This window comes from Odocoileus virginianus, chromosome 14 (genome assembly GCF_023699985.2).
Source record: "Odocoileus virginianus isolate 20LAN1187 ecotype Illinois chromosome 14, Ovbor_1.2, whole genome shotgun sequence".
NCBI lineage: Eukaryota > Metazoa > Chordata > Mammalia > Artiodactyla > Cervidae > Odocoileus > Odocoileus virginianus.
In genome coordinates this window covers 43,752,445-43,773,530 of record NC_069687.1, presented here as the reverse complement: position 1 = coordinate 43,773,530, position 21,086 = coordinate 43,752,445, and the positions used below count along the sequence as shown (strand labels likewise).

Below are 21,086 nucleotides of genomic sequence, written 5' to 3'. Positions count from 1 at the left end.
ATGATCTGTGTTTAACTTACCAGAATTTTAAGATTTTATGCCTTGAGACTGGACAGTAGAGAAAAAAATTTTTTAATAAATAAGCTTTTTTTTTTTGTAATAGCAAAACACTGGGAAAAAGGACACCCTTTACATACTGTCTGAAAGCCAAGCAGTTCTTGCAACAGATGTTTGTTGTATTCACTTTAGGGAGATGTAGTTACCACAGTTTTCCAGAATTTACTCATATCAACTATTTTTCTCTGTAGAAAACATAATATAAAACTCTATAGTTACGTCAAGTGGCCCATTTGATTCATTAGGGAAAATTCTGATCTAACTTAAACGATAAAGCTTTCTAAAACAAGAATTATCTTAAGGGTAAATAGGTTGATTTTTAAATTTGTATTGAATTGTAATTGTATCTAATTTGTTTTACAACTCCCATAGGAGAGCATACTTCAGTTCTGAAGTTATTTAATAGATCAGGAGGATTTTATGAGAAGTTAAGTTGATAGAGTAGCCAATAAAAGTAATCCTGTTTTCTCTACACAGTTGATTCTTTTACCTCCCAGCTTTTTCAAATCCTATTTTCATTTTATTGGGCATTACAGTGTCTTAAAAATGGCACATTTTGTCAACATGAAAGACATGGTTTATCTTTTCTGCAATCCATTCTGATTTGATATTCTTTCATAGCCTTAATCCAAAAGTACTTAATTTTTTCAGAAATAATACATCAAAAATACTGAATTAACTCAAATATTTTATGTTTGAGAAATATTAAGAAGTATGAAAACTAACACAACATTGTAAATGAACCGTGAAGTGAAGTGGAAGTCGCTCAGTCGTGTCCAACTCTTTGCAACCTCATGGACTATATAGTCCATGGAATTCTCCAGATCAGAATACTGGAGTGGGTAGCCTTTCCCTTTTCCAAGGGATCTTCCCAATCCAGGGATCGAACCCAGGTCTACTGCATGGCAGATGGATTCTTTACCAGCTGAGCCACAGGAGAAGCCCAAGAGTACTGGAGTGGGTAGCCTATTCCTTCTCCAGCCGATTTTCCTGACTCAGGAATCGAGCCAGGGTCTCCTGCATTGCAGGTGGATTCTTTACCAATGGAGCTATGATGGAAGCCCAAAAATCAACTGTACTTCAGTTTTTAAAAATTTTAAAAAGGATTTAAAAATGTGAAACATAGAAGTTTGAAGTAGAATTATAAGGTTAGATCACTATTGGTTCCATGACTCATTAATTGAAGCATAGGAATACAAAGATTCTAAATTAAAATATCAGCAGTAAAGTTGAAATTTATGATTAGGCGTTTCTCAGTTTTTGTTCAATTGTAATTTAGTTCATTATTGTGAGGTACATGCTTCCCCCATGGCTCAGTGGTAAAGCATCTGCCTATAATGCAGGAGACTCAGGAGATGCAGGTTCAATCTCTAGGTTGGGAAGATCTCCTTGAGGAAGAAATGGCAACCCACTCCAGTATTCTTGCCTGGAGAATCCCACTGACTGAGGAGCCTGGGGGGTCTACAGTCCATGGGGTCACAAAGAGTCAGACATGACTGACCTTGCCCGCATGCACAATGTACATAGAATGTGGTGTTCTATTTGAGAAGAATAAAAGAGTATTTGCAGCTATGTCTGTTTTCATTCCAATCCCAAAGAAAGGCAATGCCAAAGAATATTCAACCTACTGCAAAATTGCACACATCTCACACACTAGCAAAGTAATGCTCAAAATTCTCCAAGCTAGGTTTCAACAGTACATGAACCATGAACTTCCAGATGTTCAAGCTGGATTTAGAAAAGGCAGAGGAACCAGAAATCAAATTGCCAACACTTGCTGGATCATTGAAAAAGCAAGAGAGTTCCCAAAAAACATCTATTTCTGCTTTATTGACTATGCCAAAGCCTTTGACTGTGTGGATCACAACAAATTGGAAAATTTTTCAAGAGATGGGACTACCAGACCACCTGACCTACCTCTTGAGAAATCTGTATGGAGGTCAAGGAGCAGCAGTTAGAACTGGACATGGAATAACAGGCCGGTTCCAAATCAGAAAAAAAGTATGTCGAGGCTGTATATTGTCACCCTGCTTATTTAACTTGTATGCAGAGTACATCATGCAAAATGCCAGGCTGGATGAAGCACAGGCTGGGATCAAGATTGGTGGGAGAAATATCAATAACCTCATATATGCAGATGACACGACTCTTATGGCAGAAAGTGAAGAAGAAATAAAGAGCCTCTTAATGAAAGTGAAAGAGGAAAGTGAAAAAGCTGGCTTAAAACTCAACATTCAGAAAACTAAGATCATGGCATCTGGTCCCATCACTTCATGGCAATGGAAACAGTGAGAGACTATTTTCTGGGTTTTTTTTTTTTGGGGGGGGGGGCTCCAAAATCACTGCAGATAGTAACTGCAGTGATGAAATTTAAAGATGCTTGCTCTTTGGAAGAAAAACTATGACCAACCTAGACAGCATACTAAAAAGCAGAAATATTACTTTGCCAACAAAGGTCCATCTAGTCAAAGCTTTGGTTTTTCCAATAATCATGTATGGATGTGAGAGTTGGACTATAAAGAAAGCTGAGCACTGAAGAATTGATGCTTTTGAACTGTGGTGTTGGAGAAGACTCTTGAGAGTCCCTTGGACTGCAAGGAGATCCAACCAGTCAATCCTAAAGGAAGTCAGTCCTGAATTTTCATTGGAAGGACTGATAATGCAAAGAATTGACTCATTGAAAAAGACTCTGATGCTGGGAAAGATTGAGGTGGGAGGAGAAGGGGACAACAGAGGATGAGATGGTTGGATGGCATCACCAACTCGATGGACATGAGTTTGAGCAAGCTCCAGGAGTTGGTGATAGACAGGGAAGCCTGGCCTGCTGTAGTCAGTGGGGTTGCAAATAGTCTGACAAGACTGAGCAACTGAACTGAACTGAACTGTTATGCTATAAACATTACTTAGCATGCAGGATATTCGTTGTGTCATGTGGTGTCTCTCACTCTAGTTGTAGTGACTGGGCTTAGTTAACTAATAGCATGTGGGATCTTAGTTCCCCTACCAGGGATTGAACTCAAGTCCCTGTATTGCAAGGTGGATTCTTAACTACTGGACCATCAGAGAATTCCCCTAGGCCATGTTTTGATTATCAATATTCATCTTTTTTTGAATAGTACTTTCAGTATTTACCATATCATGAATAGTTTATTTAGTTCTCACTTTTAGTCTAGACTTTTTCTGGAAGAGAGTGCTAGTATATGTTTTATGTTACTTAACTATTACATTTAATTATAATTACTTCTTTTATATAGGTAATTATTTCTACATTTTGTACATTTCCCTCTTCTTACAAAGGGTCAGAGAGAGTTTAGAAAGATTGTAGTTTTGGGACACTGTTTGTAAATAATCTGCTAGTTTAAAATTTTTATATTTATACTGCTTGACAGGAGAGCAGTTCTTTTTTGGTAGCTCTATGAAGTAATGAATATCATCTCTGATTTTACATGACAGATCTTTTATTAGAAGTGTAAAGCAGTGTTTAAATCACATAAAATCCTAGCTTAATTTAATATTACTTTCTGTATATGGAGAGAAACATGTGTGTCTCTATGTGTTTGTGGTATAATCATTGTAAAGTGTCATATACTTTAAATCTTAAGAGTCTTCCAAGTATCTTGACCTGCCTCTTGGCAGCATTTTAGAATACTGATTTGATTTCACATAGAACAGTGTACATACTTATTGTGTGAGCAGTTTGAAAACTCCCTTATGGGACATATATTTATCCTAAAATGATATGAGATGCATTTATTTTTTGTCCATCTCTTACAGATGTACTCCATTCTGTTAAGTTTAATCTTGGGGAAAGGAGAGAGTTTGGAAGTCAGTTTTCCACTGAATGACTTGGTGATGTCTTGAAAATGTTTACTAACTTGCAAGAGAAGCTGAATCACATTCATTTTAATAGTTTGTTACAAAAATGTCATTATTATAGAGCAATTCTTGAAGACTATTGAAATAGTCAGAATATTTTATTTAATCTACTTTCGTGTGCTTTTTATATGCATTTCTTGAAAAAACTTAATTTGTATATTTGATTTCATTGATTCTAAATCTAGTGACATTAATCTCACCATTCTAGAGAACTCTGTAGACTGTATTTCTTGCACCTACAGGGTAAATTTGAAAATATTCCCCACCTGCTGAAAACAAAAGAAATTCCCATTAACAAATATGTTACATAAGAACATTACATAACAACAACTATCAAAATTACTTAGATGGGATAACAAAGTAATACATTTGAAAATATAACAGTATATGCTCGTAAAGAGTTCATTATGTTCTTTTATAAAACTCTCATTTCTTTCCACTTTCTTTCTTTATTCAGTCACCTGTATATCTTCATTTTATGTAAAGCTGGCAAGTTTTGGAACTCAGTTCTTATATTTCTCACCAGACATTTCAGTGCCCAGCTCTCTCACCTCCGCCTCTGTAGTATTCTTCAGAGTTTCCTGGTTGGTTACATCCCCACAGCTCCTCCCTGCCTCCCTATTCCTCAACACAGACCAGAAAAGAGCAGACTTCCTATCTGTTTTTCATGATGCCGGTCTTAAAAGCCAGTGTTTACATCTAATTCCTTCTAGAATCAAATGAAACACCACAGATTTAATACATTAATGTGCTTGAGAATTGTATTCTCTTTTTTTTCTCTCTCATTTCAAACTACCACTTACTATTCCTGTTGCCTTAGGAAAATCACCTAAAGATTATGTGTCATAAGAACTTTTGCTGAATACCAGTGGCTGAGACAGATGTCCTCCTTGTGACTTCTCAAGGCATCCTGGGCTTATCCTAATCATAAAAATCAGAATTAATTGCTTGTTAACTTTTCTGTATACCCTTCAAGTTTGCAGGCTTCTTGCAGGACAGGATTTCTGGTTTATGTCTCTGTGCTTGGTCTTTGTTGTTTGAATGAGTACTACCTCTGAGCCTTTCTGGATGAGCTTCCCTGTCGGCTTAATGCCATCAGCATTGTCTAGATTCCCCTATTCTCCTTTTACTCATTATGAATCATCTATTTCCATCCTTGAATATAGAAATTTTCATTTTCCTCTGCACTAAACCCTGACCTTTGAATATTGGTCGTTACCAGATCTTCTGTGAAACCTTACCACTCTGACTATGTTAATACTTTTCAAAAGTATCAATCTATTAACTACCATATTCACAAAAGTTTGTTTTTCATGTCCTTTTATCTACTTCACTTTATTTACTTCACTTGAGTACCTTGCTTACAACAGGTTGTTTTTTTCTTCCCAAGTCTCTCATAAAAAGTGGGGATATCTTGCCTGAATAATATTATTTTAATATGTTTTTAATTTATGGCCTGTCTTTTGACTATATAGAGCTTATTTCACTTCCTAGCACCACAGACTTATCTTTTACTGCTTGTATTTCTCATGTGGAGACTGGTACATGGTAAAGTTCTATGGGAACATAATTGAGATGATTTTAAAGCAATGAATTCAATTTAATAAAAACAAATTTAGCTTTGTGAATTAATGAAAGTATTATATTTGTGAAACTTTAGAAGGATTTCTTAAATTCTTGAATTTAACAGTTTTTCTTCCTATACATATTTAAGTATTTTATAATAATGAATTATAACCAATACAGTTAGAATTGTATTTTATCCTAACAGTATTATTTCACTTCTTTGTTATTTGAAACAATATTATTTGGTTGGTTGTACTGGTGAATTTCACCCTTTATATCTGTATTTCAATTTTGTAGCTTGTAAAAATAAGTGTTTAGTTAACCCTCATTCAACAAAGGCAACAAATTATTCTGAGGCAAAAGCTTCCAGAGCCATCTTTCCGGTTCTTAGCTTTATTTATTTATTTCATTTGCAAAGAAACTCAGCTACTACACATTCCAAAGCTTACAAAGTTAATAAAGCATTTGTTGAGTTAAATTTATTTGAAAATAGACACATAGTTAATGTCAGTAAGATGCTTTGAAGATAAAAAGCACAATAAGCGTTAGTTATTATCATTATGATAATTATTATCATTATTATTATTACATAGTGTCTGCTTAAAAATACCTTTGGTTACTCTGGGATGGCTGCAACTAATGAGAGGAGTTAATCTGCTGGGTTTTATCCAGAACTAAGGATTTGAGACTTAATACACTAAAGGTCTTTTGTTTGTTTGTTTCTTAAGTAGATCAAGATATATGTTTATTCTCTAAATAAAAATGCTTCCTATAATGCAGAAGCATCAGAACTCACTTTGAATAGTTTGAATATTTTCTTATATGTCTAAGGATAGGTCTGATGGGTTGTAAAACAACCTTTTAAATAGTTAAAGCCTTTTATTTCTTAACTATTTCTCCCCTGGTATAAGAGCTCAAATTTATAATGTGTATGTACTTAAAAAAATAAAATATGAGAACTTAATTCTTATTACAAAAATGAAAAAGTACACTTTTAGAAAGTCATAAAAATAATAACTAATTACATAAATTAACTCCCATAAGAGTATTTTATGGTGTTTCCTTAGGTTGTTCTTTAGAAGGAAGACTTCAAAATTAAGCCAAATTCCTTAGAAGAAACTGAAAAGATTGTCATCCCATATCAGAGATAAGGGAAGTAGTGGAACATTTTAATAGGCAGATGTATGAGAGTCACATGTACACCCAGCCTCATAATCAGAAGACATTAGTGACACGTCTGAAGAAGACATTCCCTAATATTATTGCAAATTAAATAAGAAAAGACCTCAAGAGAATGAGAAGAGAAAAGGTGCCTGGAGCCAGTGAATTACAATTGACAACCTAAAGGCAGTTGAAGAACCAATTGCTAGAGTGATTGCGCAGCTATTCATAGTGTGCAGCAGACAGAGCACAGCCAAAAGCTGGAACAATGCCTCCGGTTCAGCAGTATTGCTTCAAAAGAATGGAAAGAGGGGAACGGGAAGAGCCACTGACCCTGAGACCAATTTCCAGGCAGCTGCACAAACTATATACTGTAATTAAAGGTTTTGACCAGTAATCACAGTGAAGCCAGACTACAGAAAGTCTAGGGAACCAGCAAGGTTTATAATGAGTCAGACATCCTTAACTTAAAACATGGAAAAGCAGGTAAAAAAAACCAGTCCATTTCTGGCAGTGACTTTGAAAAGCTCTATTGTGTTAGCACAGATATGAAAAGCACATATTTTGGGTCTTCCTTCTGTAAAAACAAAAACACATAATAAAAGATACCTGCTTTCATCTTTTGAGATGAAAAGACTACTCTGCCGCTCAGAAACAGGCATTTTCTCCTTGCCACTAAATACTTTTTCTTTACCTATGAATCGCATGTGCCTTTGATGAAAACAATGAACTAGACGTGAGCAGTGGTAGACAATAGACTGAATAGTGCTTAGAAGTGGCCACTCTTCCAATGCTCCTGGACTCTGGTAGAAATGAACTCATCTACACCTGAGTAGTTTGTCTATAGAACCTCTTCTCCTTTTTGTTCATTGGTGTCTAGACTCACTCTTTTTCTTTCTTTAGTAATATCTCTTTATGTAGAATTCCATATTCAGCCACAACTCTCTTATTTAAATATTTGCATACCCACTTTGAGTATTCATTTCTTAACAACAGAAGTATCTAGTGGTTCAAATGCAGGTAAGATTCAGACTTTCAACAGAAACAAGAATTGTATTCTTAAAAGAGGCTAATGAAGAAAAACAGCATCTGGTTTTGCAGGCACCACATAGATCCCTCCTGACTGTGTCTATTACATTCTTTAGTTTCTTTACCAGAAGTTCTGAAATTCAAATTTCATATAAATATTTGACCAAAAATTAAAAAAAAAATGTTTTACAAGTTTTCTACTATGTTATGTTATGTTAGTCACTCAGTCGTGTCCGACTCTTTGTGACCCTGTGGACTGTATCCCCACAGGCTCCTCTGTCCTTGGGATTCTCCAGGTGAGAATACTGAAGTGGGTTGCCATTAGAATTTCATTTTGTTATATTTAGCCTTAAAATTAGACATGTTCAGGAGTCTGAACTCATTAGTGTGTGTACAGACTGACTGAGTTTAACTCACTCCACACCTGAAATAAGATTATGGAGCTTGAAAAGAATGCTCTGTAAAGAATGTTTAGACAGTAAATAGCTCCATAAAATAACTGGAATTATTTTCATAAGTGATAAATGAAATCAGTTGTGCCTGATAGGAGGAAGCTTCTATGTATGAACTGTGAAATAATTTGGATGTTGCATAGAATGATATGATTTTAACATGGAGAATTTGTAATATATTATTTATTTTTAGACTGTAGTTATGACTAATAATTTGTCAAGCCAAAACAAGTCTTTAGTGAAAGAGGCCAGAGTGGAAAATCAGGGTAACTTCTATAGTTTAGACAAGGAGAACAAAGAAATAATGAAATGAAAATAAAGAGTTTGGCAGGGGAATCCTTAGAGAACAGCTGGTTGAAGAATTCAGTTGTTAATGGTACTATAAAAGAAAGATACTCTCTCATCATGATTTAGCTCATTGCATTGAGGAGAAGATTGAATAATTAGAGGGTTCATGAAAAAATAACCCCCAAATGATCATGAATTAGAGGTATAGTCTATATGCGGTAAGTTCAGTCCAGTTCAGTCGCTCAGTCGTGTCCTTTGCAACCCTATGGACTGTAGCACACCAGGCTACCCTGTCCATCACCAACTCCTGGAGCTTGCTCAAACTCACATCCATCGAGTCGGTGATGCCATCCAACCATCTCATCCTCTGTCGTCCCCTTCTCCCACCTTCAATCTTTCCCAGCATCAGGGTCTTTTCCACTGAGTCAGTTCTTCGCATCCGGTGGCCAGAGTATTGGAGTTTCAGCTTCAGCATCAGTCCTTCCAATGAATATTCAGGACCGATTTCCTTTAGGATGGACTGGTTTGATCTCCTTGCAGTCCAAGGGACTCTCAAGAATCTTCTCCAACACCACAGTTCAAAAGCATCAATTTTTTGTGGTCAGTTTTCTTTATAGTCAAACACTTATGGCCATACATGACTTACATGCAGTAAGCAGTATCATTAATACTGTTACTGGTATTGTTATATAAAGGCAGATCATATGCCCAGACTAATGCCCCAATTCTCCAAAACATAAAAGCATAAATTCTTAAGACAGAACACCTTTCTTTCTTGTTACATATTAAGATTTACATTTTACTTAGTTCTAATTTAGTTTCATTTAAAATGGTACTTGTCAAACTTATTGGAAAGTGAAGTCTAAATATTTAGACTTAATGTATGGGTAGAGATTCATTAAGTCTACAAATACACGTTTCTGCAGGTTTGGGAAAATGAAAAATGATACTGAATTTCCATATTTTTATTTTGACTTTGATGTTCTTTAAATCTCAAGTTTTGACACATTTCTATTTTTTCTTAATAACTTTTAATGATTTTTTAATATTAATATGCAAATAAGCTCATTTTTTAGGTGAAAAGAGAACACAGATGTTAAGGTAAAACATGAAATCACTAAATTGCTTGAACCTGTTGTAGCTAGCAGAAGTTTTTTTATTAATATAGCTATCTTTTTCACGTTTACAAAAAGCTCTCTTTTTCTTTTTGCCTTCAAAACTTTTATCAGCACAGTTTTTTGCTCTAGGGAAATACGGTTTTTCTGTAATGATTCTCAGTGTGCAATGCCCTTTAATTATTTAAAATGTTAGTTCTAGCAGTGTCAATGTACAAAGTATAGAATATTCTGTCAAATCTGTACTAACTCCAAATGAGGCTCTGGACATTGCTTTTTTGGGTAAAATGCTAGATAATCTGTGTTTTTATAGTTTCATCTGTTAAAATGGAATATGAAAATTACAGTCCTTTAGTACTTGTTTACTTGTTCTTATTTGGATTCTAGTTAGTCAAGATTTTGTCATATGGTTCCTTAGCCATAGTAAAACTGAACTGAAAGATCTGTGCTGTTAAAAATGTCATGTTTTTAAGATGTTTAAGCAAGAGACATGGCTGTAATTCCTGGATTTATTAATACTTTCACTGAAATTATTTTTAGAATAACTCTTCTCCACTCACTTTGAACATAAATATAAACAAGTTTGTGAAGAATTATAGTTGAGATTCCTTGACTCATTCTCTGTCAATTAAGATTATATGGCTAAAATCCTATAGAAAATTCATATCTATCATTTTCACTTGGATCTCCATTGAGTATTACATAATCCTTAAAAATCCATTCAATCTCTGACTTCCCTGGTTGTCCAGTGGCTAAGACTCAGAGCTCCCAATGCATGGGATCTGGGTTAGGGAACTAGATCCCACATGCAACAACTAAGACCCAGCACAGCCAAATAAATAATAAATGTTTTTTAAAAATCCATTCCATCTCATTTTAAATAATAATCTTAATGATTAATAAAACCACATAGTAAGAGGGTACCAAAAAGTATACAATGAGTATTCTTTTTACTCTTCATGAGCCCTGTTCCACTCTGATCTGTAACTCTCAGCCTTCAACTAAGCTACATTATTAAAAAACTTCGACTATCAAAAGGTTAGAAATACCAACCATATACATTTTGCTTAACATAATGAATATGGACTGTACATTAATGAATGTGATTTTCTTAAACTTAGTATTTCTAAGATACTAGCAGTAAAATGTTCAATCATTTCAAGAAAATTAGTTTTAATAGTTTAGTCTCTAGGTTATTACTCTGAGTTTTAAACAAACAAATCATTAAAGAGGCATTTAAAGGCCTTTGCCCTTATTTCTTCAGAAATGAGTCTATGTTCCAAGCCATGGCTATGCTATAGATTTTAATCCATTCTTTTTCTTACTGACAAACTTTTAGGTTATTTCTGGATTTTTAAGATTATAAACAAAGTTGTTGATGCTTATCTTTGTATGTGTTTCCTTTTATAGCTTTGCAAGCATTTTCAAGTATATAATGATGTAAAATTGAAATTACTGGGTCAGAGGACATGCACATATTTAACTTGAGGGGTATTTAAGTTGCATTTGGGGTTTGGAGATGATGAACAATAAGACTCTGAGGTCAAAATCTGGATTTAAATCCTAATTGTTGAGTCATATTGGGCAAATACTGAAGTCTGTATCCTCATCTGTAAAATAGGGATAATCTTAGAACCTATCTCATAGTGAACAGTAAGGATTAAATGAGCCTATAGAGAGTACTCACTGTTGCTCCTCACCTCCTCCAGACCAAGATGTTAAGAGGATTAAATGACACTTATAGCCCTTCCTGGTACAGTGGCCTATCAGTGCTCTTCAAATACACAAAGATGATACAGGAAACAATCCATCTAGGCACAATATATTTATATTCTTTTGAGGGTGCTCAAAGAATAAATTATAAATACAAAAAAGAAATTTAAATCATTGGAACAATGAGGACCTTATACAACCATTACAATTTTTGTTAGATTAGTTATAAGCAATTAATTTATCTTACTTTCATATATACAGAGTTCTTATTAGAAACTGCTTTTTTTTAATCATTAATAAAATGTTCTTTCTTCTTTTGCTGTGATGAAACCAGAATGATCAGATCTTTCAGTGATTTTCGCTTGCACAATTTGACACTAAAACTTGTTCTCGATGATGTTCCAGATAGATCATTCTTGCCTTAATTTTTTAATATGTCAGTTTTGCAGTACTGTTAAGTTTGTAGCTTTGTCTTTAAAAAAGCAAACAAAAGTAAGTGTAGAATGTTATACTTTGCCAAAGCATAAAAATGAGGGAGGGGTTTGGACTAGCTGTGGACCTACCTGCAGGTCTCCAGCTCTCTGGGAGGCCCCACAGCAGCCCAGAGGTCTTTTTATAGTGTGTCACATGGTGTGTTCTCAGGATGTGATCGACAGTCTTGTTTCCTCTCTTTGAAGGCCCAAGAAGTTACTCAGATTATTTTAAAGTGTTCTTCACACCAGTTCTTACTTTCAGATTTAAATAAAACCTTCTTAAACCTTAAAGGTGGATTACTTTGCATTACTTTTATTGCTTTTCAATTGTTTTTGGAACTGAGTCTTCCTAAAAACAAGATTTTTCTGGGGTGTGTTTTCTTTTGGGGGAAGTTTTAAGGATTCCTTATGGACTTTCCCCAATCCCCAGGTTTACCAACCATAAGGGCCTAATGGAAACAACTTACTTAATAAAATAATGAAAACAAGAAAACAAGACATACTAGGAAAAAAAAACTGCCTCCAATCTCTGTATTCCTTATCATAAATCAGACCTGTGTGTGTGTTTAATAAAAAGGAGAGTATTGTTCCTCCCCACCCCTGGTTCATTCTCAGTTTCTTTTGATCATTGATCTGGGTGACCCTATGCTCAGGGTTTTTTTCCTTCATTTGACATGGACAGATTTTTGAAGTATAGCTCTCCTTTGGGAAGCCCAGCCAGTTCCACTTGACTGATCTGTGATCTAATGACAGTAATGCAGGGTTACTACAGTGGCCATTTTGTGTGCTCTGAGGAGGGCGGCCAGAGAGAGTAGGAGAAAGGCCATGTCTGTGGAGAAAGAGAGAGGCAGGGTGATCGAATAGTGTGAAAAAGACTTGTTAGGCCACATTAGTTTACCTGATTTACTTCACTACAGGTCAAGAAAGGCCAACAACAGGGTTGTTAAATCACAAAGTTGAAAATCCTGGTATTAGAAAGCTTTCAGATCTCTGAGAGCTGTTCATTCCAAAGTTGGTTTTAACTCACCTTTGAGTTATACCAATCAGAGGAGCATCACCTGGTCCTTCAGTCTTACATACATTTATGAAATGATTCTGTGACCCTGAGTTCTTTTTCAGTGCTGCCAGTTTTCAGTGCCCTGTCATAGTTGGACCTTTGTACAATGGGCTTGGATGTAAAGGGGAACCCAAATGCAGAGCAAGTCATTGCACTTTATTATGCCCTGTGTTCAACCCTTAATGAAGTGTCCATGTATTCCATTTGGAAATGCTGCAGGAGTGCCTTGGTGAATGTCCCTACTGACAATGGGACAGAGCTCTGAGATTTGTTTCTACATGTCTACTTGAATGTGTGTCACAAGCACATGCTTGTGAGAACTCCCTATAGAATTAGTTGTCAGTGTTTGTCTTTCCTCTGTATAAGCTTAAACTGGTATATTTTATAGCTTACTGTTGTTTATGAAAGAAAATAGATGATTTATCAAAAAACACCCAAGTTCCTGGATATATTACCAGCTTAAATATTATAGGAATGCATAAGTGATCTTCTGGAATTTTTATTACTTTTTCTTTCATATTCAAAAGGACTTTGGAATTGATAGATTATCCCAAGAAATATAGTTAAAAGCTACATTGTGCTGTGCTATGTGCTGTGCTAAGTCACTTCAGTCGTGTCTGACTCTGCGACCCCACGGACTGCAGCACACCAGGCCTCCCGATCCTTCACCATCTCCCAATGTTTGCTCAGGCTCAAATCCAATGAGTGGGTGATGCCATCTTCAAATCACCTAAATACAACAAATCATTACAATATTACAGTAAGAGCCAATGGAAATATGTAAGAAGTACTGTGGAATGACAGAGAAAAGACTGAAATTATTTGAAATAATGTGTGTAGCACAAGGTATGTTTCACATACATTATCTCAAGTAATACTGTCAACTGCCTGGGGGAAGCCTGGTATTGTATTACTTCCTTATCCATTTTATAAATGAAGGTCCCAGTAATGAAGTCATAAATTACTCAAATCCAATTTGTGACTTGAACCCAAGTCTTTGGACTTCAGCTCATCTCCTGTTTTTGTTTGTTGTCCAGTCGCTTAGTTGTGTCCCAATTCTTTGCAACCCCATGAACTACAGCACACTATACTTCCCTGTCTTTCACTGTCTCCCTGAGTTTGTTGATACTCATGTCCATTAAGTTGATGATGCAATCCAACCATCTCATCCTCTATCACCCCCTTCTTCTCTTGCCCTCCTCTTTCCCAACATCTGGGTCTTTTCCAGTGAGCCAGCTCTTCACATCGGATGGTCAAAATATTGGAGCTTCGGCTTCAGCATCAGTCCTTCTAATGAATATTCAGGATTGATTTCCTTTAGGATTGACTGTTTTGATCTCCTTGTTGTCCAGGGGACTCTCAAGAGTCTTCTCCAGCACCACAATTTGAAAACATTAGTTCTTCAGTGCTCAGCCTTCCTTATGGTCCAATTTTTACATCTGTACACAACTACTGGAAAAATCATAGCTTTGACTATACAGACCTTTATTAGCAAAGTGATGTCCCTACTTTTTAATACTCTCTCTAGGTTATGATAGCTCCCCTTCTCAGGAGTGAGCGTCTTAATTTCAGTGCTGTAGTTGCTATCCACAGTGATTTTGGTGCCCTAAGATAATCTGTCTCTGTTCTACTTTTTCCCCTTCCATTTGCCGTAAAGTGATGGGACTGGGGGCCATGATCTTAGTTTTTTCAATGTTGAGTTTTAAGCCAGGTTTTTCACCCTCCTCTTTCACTTTCATCAAGAGGCCCTTTAATTCCTCTTCACTTTCTGCCATTAGAGTGGTATAACCTGGATATCTGAGGTTGTTAGTATTTCTCCTGGCAATCTTGATTCCAGCTTGTGATTCATCCAGCCTGGCATATCACATGATGTACTCTGCATAGAAGTTAAGCAGGATAAAAATATACAGCCTTGACTCCTTTCCTGGTTTTGAACCAGTCCGTTGTTCCATGTGTGGTTCTAATTGTTGCTTCTTGATCTGCATGTAGGTTTCTCAGGAAACAGGTAAGGTGGTCTGGTATTCCCATTTCTCTAAGAATTTTTCACAGTTTGTTGTACAAAGACTTTAGCATAGTATTTGAAGCAGAAGTAGATGTTTTTCTGAAATTGCTTTGCTTTCTCTATGATCCAGCAAATTTTGGCAATTTGATCTCTTAATTCCTCTGCCTTTCCTCAACCCAGCTTGTACTTTTGGAATCTCTCAGTTCATATACTGTTGAAGCCTAGCTTGAAAGATTTTGAGCATTATCTTGCTTGCATGTGAAATGAGTGCAGTTGTACAGTAGTTTGAACATTCTTTGTCATTGCCCTTCTTTGGGACTGGAATGAAAACTGACCTTTTCCAGTCCTGTGGCCACTGCTGAGTTATCCAAATTTGCTGACATATTGAGTTCAGCACTTTGATAACATCAACTTCTAAGATTTGAAGTAGCTCAGGTAGAATTCCATCACCTCCACTCATTTTGTTCCTAGGATGCTTCCTAAGGCCCACTTGACTTCACACTCCGGGATGTCTGGCTCTAGGTGAATGACCACACCATGGTGGTTATCCAGGTCATTAGCACCTTTTTTTGTATAGTTCTTCTGTGTATTCTTGCCACCTCTTCCTAATCTCTTCTGCTTCTGTTAGGTTTTTACTCTACCACAACAATCTCTTCTGTTTGATTTTATTAAAAAAAAAAAAAGGAAGAAGCATTTTATTTGATTTTTAAGATACACTTTTTTTTTTTTTTTTCACTTTGAAGTTTTAAATCTTTTTCTCTGAAATGATTTTTGGTACTTGGATAGGCCCCACCTGCGAATTTGTAGATGGGCCTTTTTTGCAAATGAGTTCAGTTAAAATTAGAGTAATATATTGAAGAAACTAAACCAAATATATGTTTATATATTTGTGAAATGGAGTGACTATTGTAGTCTATACCTAGGAAAGGAAGTCTGCTGATTTGGGCTTAGCTTTCTGTCCAGTTCATCTTTGCTTTTAGAAATAACATGAGATGTCATTAGAGAAAGAATGACACTGAAAGCAATTTTTGCAAACACCGAACATCCTCCTTAAGCTTTCCTGGCTTTAACCCACCTCTGGCTCCATTCATTCAGTTTTTGTATTCCTCAGTTTTATAAGTGAGAGACAAGAAGGAGAAGAGAAGATTAAAAAAAAAAGTAATGGAAATACAAAAACTATATTTTGGGAATTGTTAACCATTCTGAAGAGAACAAGATGTTTTCTTTTTGTTTGTTTTAAAAAAAATATTGTTTTTTTACTAACAGGAGTGGCCTGCCTGGGTAGGTGGGTGTGCTGGGCTCAGGGTATGTGGGGGCTGTGAAGAGCAGATAACTGAGAGGCTGGAAAGAAAGTGAGTGGGTCTGGAGGCTAGGCTCAAAGGTTCCTCCAATTCATTTCTGGCAAGAGGCAGACTTAATAAAGGATTCATGGCAAGCAATGGCCAGGCCACCAATAAGATTAAGAAATTCTTGAAATTCTAGCTGCCCATCAGAGTTGAGGTCCAATCTCTTCATCATGCGGTCAAGGACACCAGGGTCCATCTGGTTCTTTGTGAAGGCACCCAGCTCTGTATTCATGAAGATTAGGAACTCAGCCTTGGAGAGTTTGCTGTTGTTGCCATCCCTTCCAGCATGCTTTTGGAAAACAGCAATCAGAGACTCGATGCATCGTTCAGTCTTCGTAGGGCTGGATACTTTTGCCATGTCAGAGAGGAGCGAGGTGTGCAGATGCGAGTGGGGAGCTGTGCGGCTGGCACTGGGCGGCAGGCTGGGTCCAAGACATTTTCTTAATGTGACCCTTTATACACTTAGATGAGAAATAATAATCACAGAGTTAAAAGGTACCTTTGCATTAGATAGCAGTTCCCTTTTTTGGTGCATGCATGCATGCTCAGTCCCTTCAGTTGTGTCCAACTCTTTGTGACCCTATGAACTGTAGCCCACCAAGCTCCTCCACCCATGGGATTCTCAAGGCAAGAATACTAGAGTGGGTTTGCCATATCCTCCTCCAGGTGATCTTCCCAACCCAGGGATAGAATGTGCGCCTCCTGTGTTTCCTGCATTGCAGGTAGATTCTTTGCCACTGAGCCACTGGGAAAGCCCCTCCTTGGGAAAGCCCCTCCCTTTTTTGTTACCTCTTATGAAATACTTCTACCACCCAGGTGACATGTGATATAGAAAAGACAGGCTGGGATTTAGATCAACTCATCTGACCTCAAAGTGGCAATCGATTCCTAGATTCTCTCTATCCTGTAAAGTGCTGTGACCTACTAAAGGATCCAACACATTAGAAAATACTTCTTAGCTCTCAAAATAATTCTTACTTTTAATTTTATACCGCTGTTGTCTTCTCTGAATGATATTGCACTGTCTCTCTATTTCAGAAATCGTTGGCGTTCTTGTTAAGAAACTTGCTGAGCTACCTTTTATTGAGTCAGCAAATATTTACTGGGAAAAGGGATCTCTGTTTGATTACTGATATATCTGTAGGTGCCTAGAGCACCTCCTTCAAACATAGTAAATATTCAGTAAATATTGGCAGTTTAATAAATTTATTCAGTGCTTATAATGGATCAAGCTGTTCAATACATGGACCAAGTCCCTGCCATTGTATAGTGTTCCAACTGGGCAATTTTCAAATCTGTTTTTCTTTATAGTGTGGTGGCAGTAATTCACTTTTAGAGATAGGTAAAATGAAAGATTTAGATAATGTTAAAAAAAAATTATTATAATGCAGCATTCCTAAAAAACTTGAAAATTTTAATTGAAATATTTAAGAGAAAATGGGAATCATTATTTAAAATATCTATTTGAATTATGTGCCCAGTACCTTTTTTTGTTTGCTTGTTTGTTAATGTTATTTTATTTGCTGAGAATTTCCATGTTTTATTCCTGAACTAAAAATATTTAATATTGTCATGTTAAAACATAATTCAGATATTGCTGACAAAATTTATTGAGTAGAATTGTTCCTTTTTTCTTCTCTCTTGAAGAAATGGAAGTATGTTTAATGTATTGGAGAAATGTAGCAATTATTAAAGAACTTTGAATAAAAACCTCCTAAGACCAGTCATGGTAGAACTCAGAAATTTGGTGAACGTTAACTGGTATGACATTTGCTAAGGCAGGTGGTAAATGTCAAAAAAGTATCCACTAGCCTTGTATGGCATATATGCACCAAGCCTTGAGACGCATTGTGTCCCTGGGGTAATCATCTGAAATGCCTTTCATCTGTTTCACAGACTCAATCCTGTACAGAAACTTTCACTCCAAGACCATAATGAAAACACATCTGTGCTTAAGAATGCAGATTAAAAAAAAAAAAAGTACATGCATATATATACATATACGTGTGTGTGTGTCCATATTAAGTTCTTATTTAAAATAATCTTTTATAGCAGACTCTTGATTTTCATCAGGGTATATTCTGAACTCAAATAGAGAAGTCACTTACTATGTAATATTGTTAGTTGAGAGAAAAGACTAAGTCATATTTGTACATTTCCAGAAATCACTTATCTATTTCAGAAGAGGTTTGATAACCCAAATCAGTCTTTATTTTAGTTAATTAATTTTTAAAAATGTTTTTTTGGTTGCGCTGCACAGCTTGTTTGGATCTTAGTTCCTTGACCAAGAATTGAGCCCAGGTGCCCAGCAGTGGAAGTGCGGAGTCCTAACTACTACACCACCAGGGAATTCATTCAAATCAATTTTTTAATGGGGAGAGAATGCGTAGGAAGCATATTGTAGTAGAGACCTTCACACACACACTTTCAGCCTTTGGATCATAAGAATAAGAACATCCCCTACAGTAGATCCTAGCTCTTTATTAGGAAAAGATAGCCATCAAATACAGAGTTAAGGGAACAGTTTGGAATCAACATGTACACACTGCTAAATTTAAAATGGGTAGCCAACAAGGATGTACTAAATAGTACAAGGAACTTTGCTTAATGTCATGAGGCACCCTGGATGGAAGGGGAGTTTAGGGGAGAATATATACATGTCTATGTATGGCTGAGTTGCTTTGTTATGCTCCTGGAACTGTCACAGCATTATTAATCAGCTATATTTCTATATAAAATTAAAAGTTTTAAAAAAATACAGAGTTGCTGAATGTGTGCCACAGTGCTTCAAGGGAGAGTCAGGGGGCCCCTTCAACAGTCTCCACTTGGGGCAAATGCTGCCCAAGTATTTTCAGTTCATGTCAGACAAGGTTTGGGGTGCTGGTTTGGTCTTAATCTAAAGAATACTCTGGCCCAGGCATTTGGCTCAATGTCAGAATGTCTTTCATGTTTGAGTTGAGCTATGGAGAATTCACCTTAGAATGGAGCAAATTCCCTAGACCAGACTTCTATGAGCGTTGCACATTCAACAATAGACACTATTCTCAGTGATTACCAAGAATTCAATTACATGTCCTTTTCAGCACTAAATGGCTGCATCTTTAACATCAAAGCATGGCTTTGTGTTTGTCCATCACTCATCCTTTATGAATACTTTCTTTATATGCATGTATCATATAAATATGTATGTGTATGGGGTGTGATTATGAAGCAATAAGACCTTCAAAAATATATATACTGCAGTGTGTATGAACACTGTTCCCTTCTAAGCACAGACTTTTAAATTTTATGATGTATTATGTTACAAGAAAAAGTGATAACAGATGAAATTGTATAATTTGGATTTTATTTTCCTATTTAAAATAGATTTCAATATTCATGTTATTATAAGACTTAACAGAATAAAGATCAACTTAAAGATCATCTATATTAGTGTTATGTCAGAGACCTGGTCAAAGATATCTCTGGAAGCCAACCTAGTAAGGGAGAGGAAAGCCTGCTGAGGTCTGGTGCCTTACCGACCTTCCCTGTAAGGAGTAATGCAGAGACAAAGAGATTGATACTCTCTACATCCAGGTAATTTACCGTAAGAAGCTCTGTTATTTAAGCAGTGCCAACTCCAATGAATTGGTCTTCTGCCTTCTGGCATATGAACCATCCAAGAAAACCTTTATATGTGTTTTGCTTTTTTTTTTCCATTTATTTTTATTAGTTGGAGGCTAATTACTTTACAGTATTGTAGTGATTTTTGTCATACATTGACATGAATCAGCCATGGATTTACATGTGTTCTCCATCCCGATCCCCCCTCCCACCTCCCTCTCCACCCTATTCCTCTGGGTCTTCCCAGTGCACAAGGCCCAAGCACTTGTCTCATGCATCCAACCTGGGCTGATGATCTGTTTCACCCTAGATAATATACATGTTTCGATGCTGTTCTCTTTAAACATCCCACCCTTGCCTTCTCCCACAGAGTCCAAAACTCTGTTTTGCTTTTTTTAAAAAAATATTTCTTCTTGTTCACCTATATAATCATGAATTTGTCTAAGTACTATAAATGTGTATTTCATCAACCAATTTGTTCTTTTATTCAGTATGTATTGAGCACCTGCTCACATAGTCTAGGAAAAATTTACTCTTTAGAACTAAATATCTTCATTGCTGATGGATTCACAAGAATATGCAAAGACTTCTAAAGATAAATACCAGAAGAATTCCAAATAGATTTTGGGCATCACTTGGAATAAGTATGTAGCATGAAGCTTCACAAGGAGATGACTCTCATATCAGTTTTAGCCCTAAAAGTTCTGGGATATACACGCATAGATTCCATATTCTAGTGCCACTTAAAAAAAAAAAAGTTTCACTACTTTGTCCATTAGCCACATGTAAGTAGCTGAAGGCAGGGGAGGGAGAGGAATGTACGGAAATGTGTCTGACTTGGGATGTCTCGTTTTCCAGAATCCCTGCCAAGGGCTGGCAAGCCCAGAAAGGCAGAAGCTGGCACTGTTCCCTGTGGCGCTCCGCCCTTTGTGGCATACCCCATCAGACGCCTGTTCTAGGCGTGACCCAGATTCCCTAGCTGATGCTTGGGTCCAGCAGTGCCCATCACATTTTTTTTTTTTTCCTGTTCCCTCATCTCTTTATCTCAAGTCTAGCTTAGCCATTAAGTTTTAAGAAATGTTTCAATAGCCTGTGCCAAATTGTGTCTGCCCTTCTCAGTGGCACATGCCCAACTGTCAGTTGACAGGTGGACATACCACCTGGGGAACAGTTATCTTCCTGCACCAGATGGAGTTTTACTGGTCCAGGAGAAGGCCCACAACTGGGTTGCTAGAACAGATGCTCTGCAGACAGTCTCTGGATCTCAGCTTTCCTCATCCTCCCATTGTTCCACCTTCTCTCACCATGGATGTAGATGTGAGCAGAGTTCTCTAGCATTCTAGGAGAT

The 21,086-nt window shown here is 36.5% G+C and overlaps 1 protein-coding gene and 1 pseudogene across 2 annotated transcripts in view; one reads left to right on the top strand and one right to left on the bottom strand.

The window, feature by feature from the left end:
• The window catches only part of ARL15 (ARF like GTPase 15), a 447,708-nt gene that overhangs the window by 231,315 nt on the left and 195,307 nt on the right, over window positions 1-21,086 (top strand). The window lies entirely within an intron of this gene.
• Window positions 16,182-16,523, bottom strand: LOC110132631 (protein S100-A11 pseudogene; annotated as a pseudogene).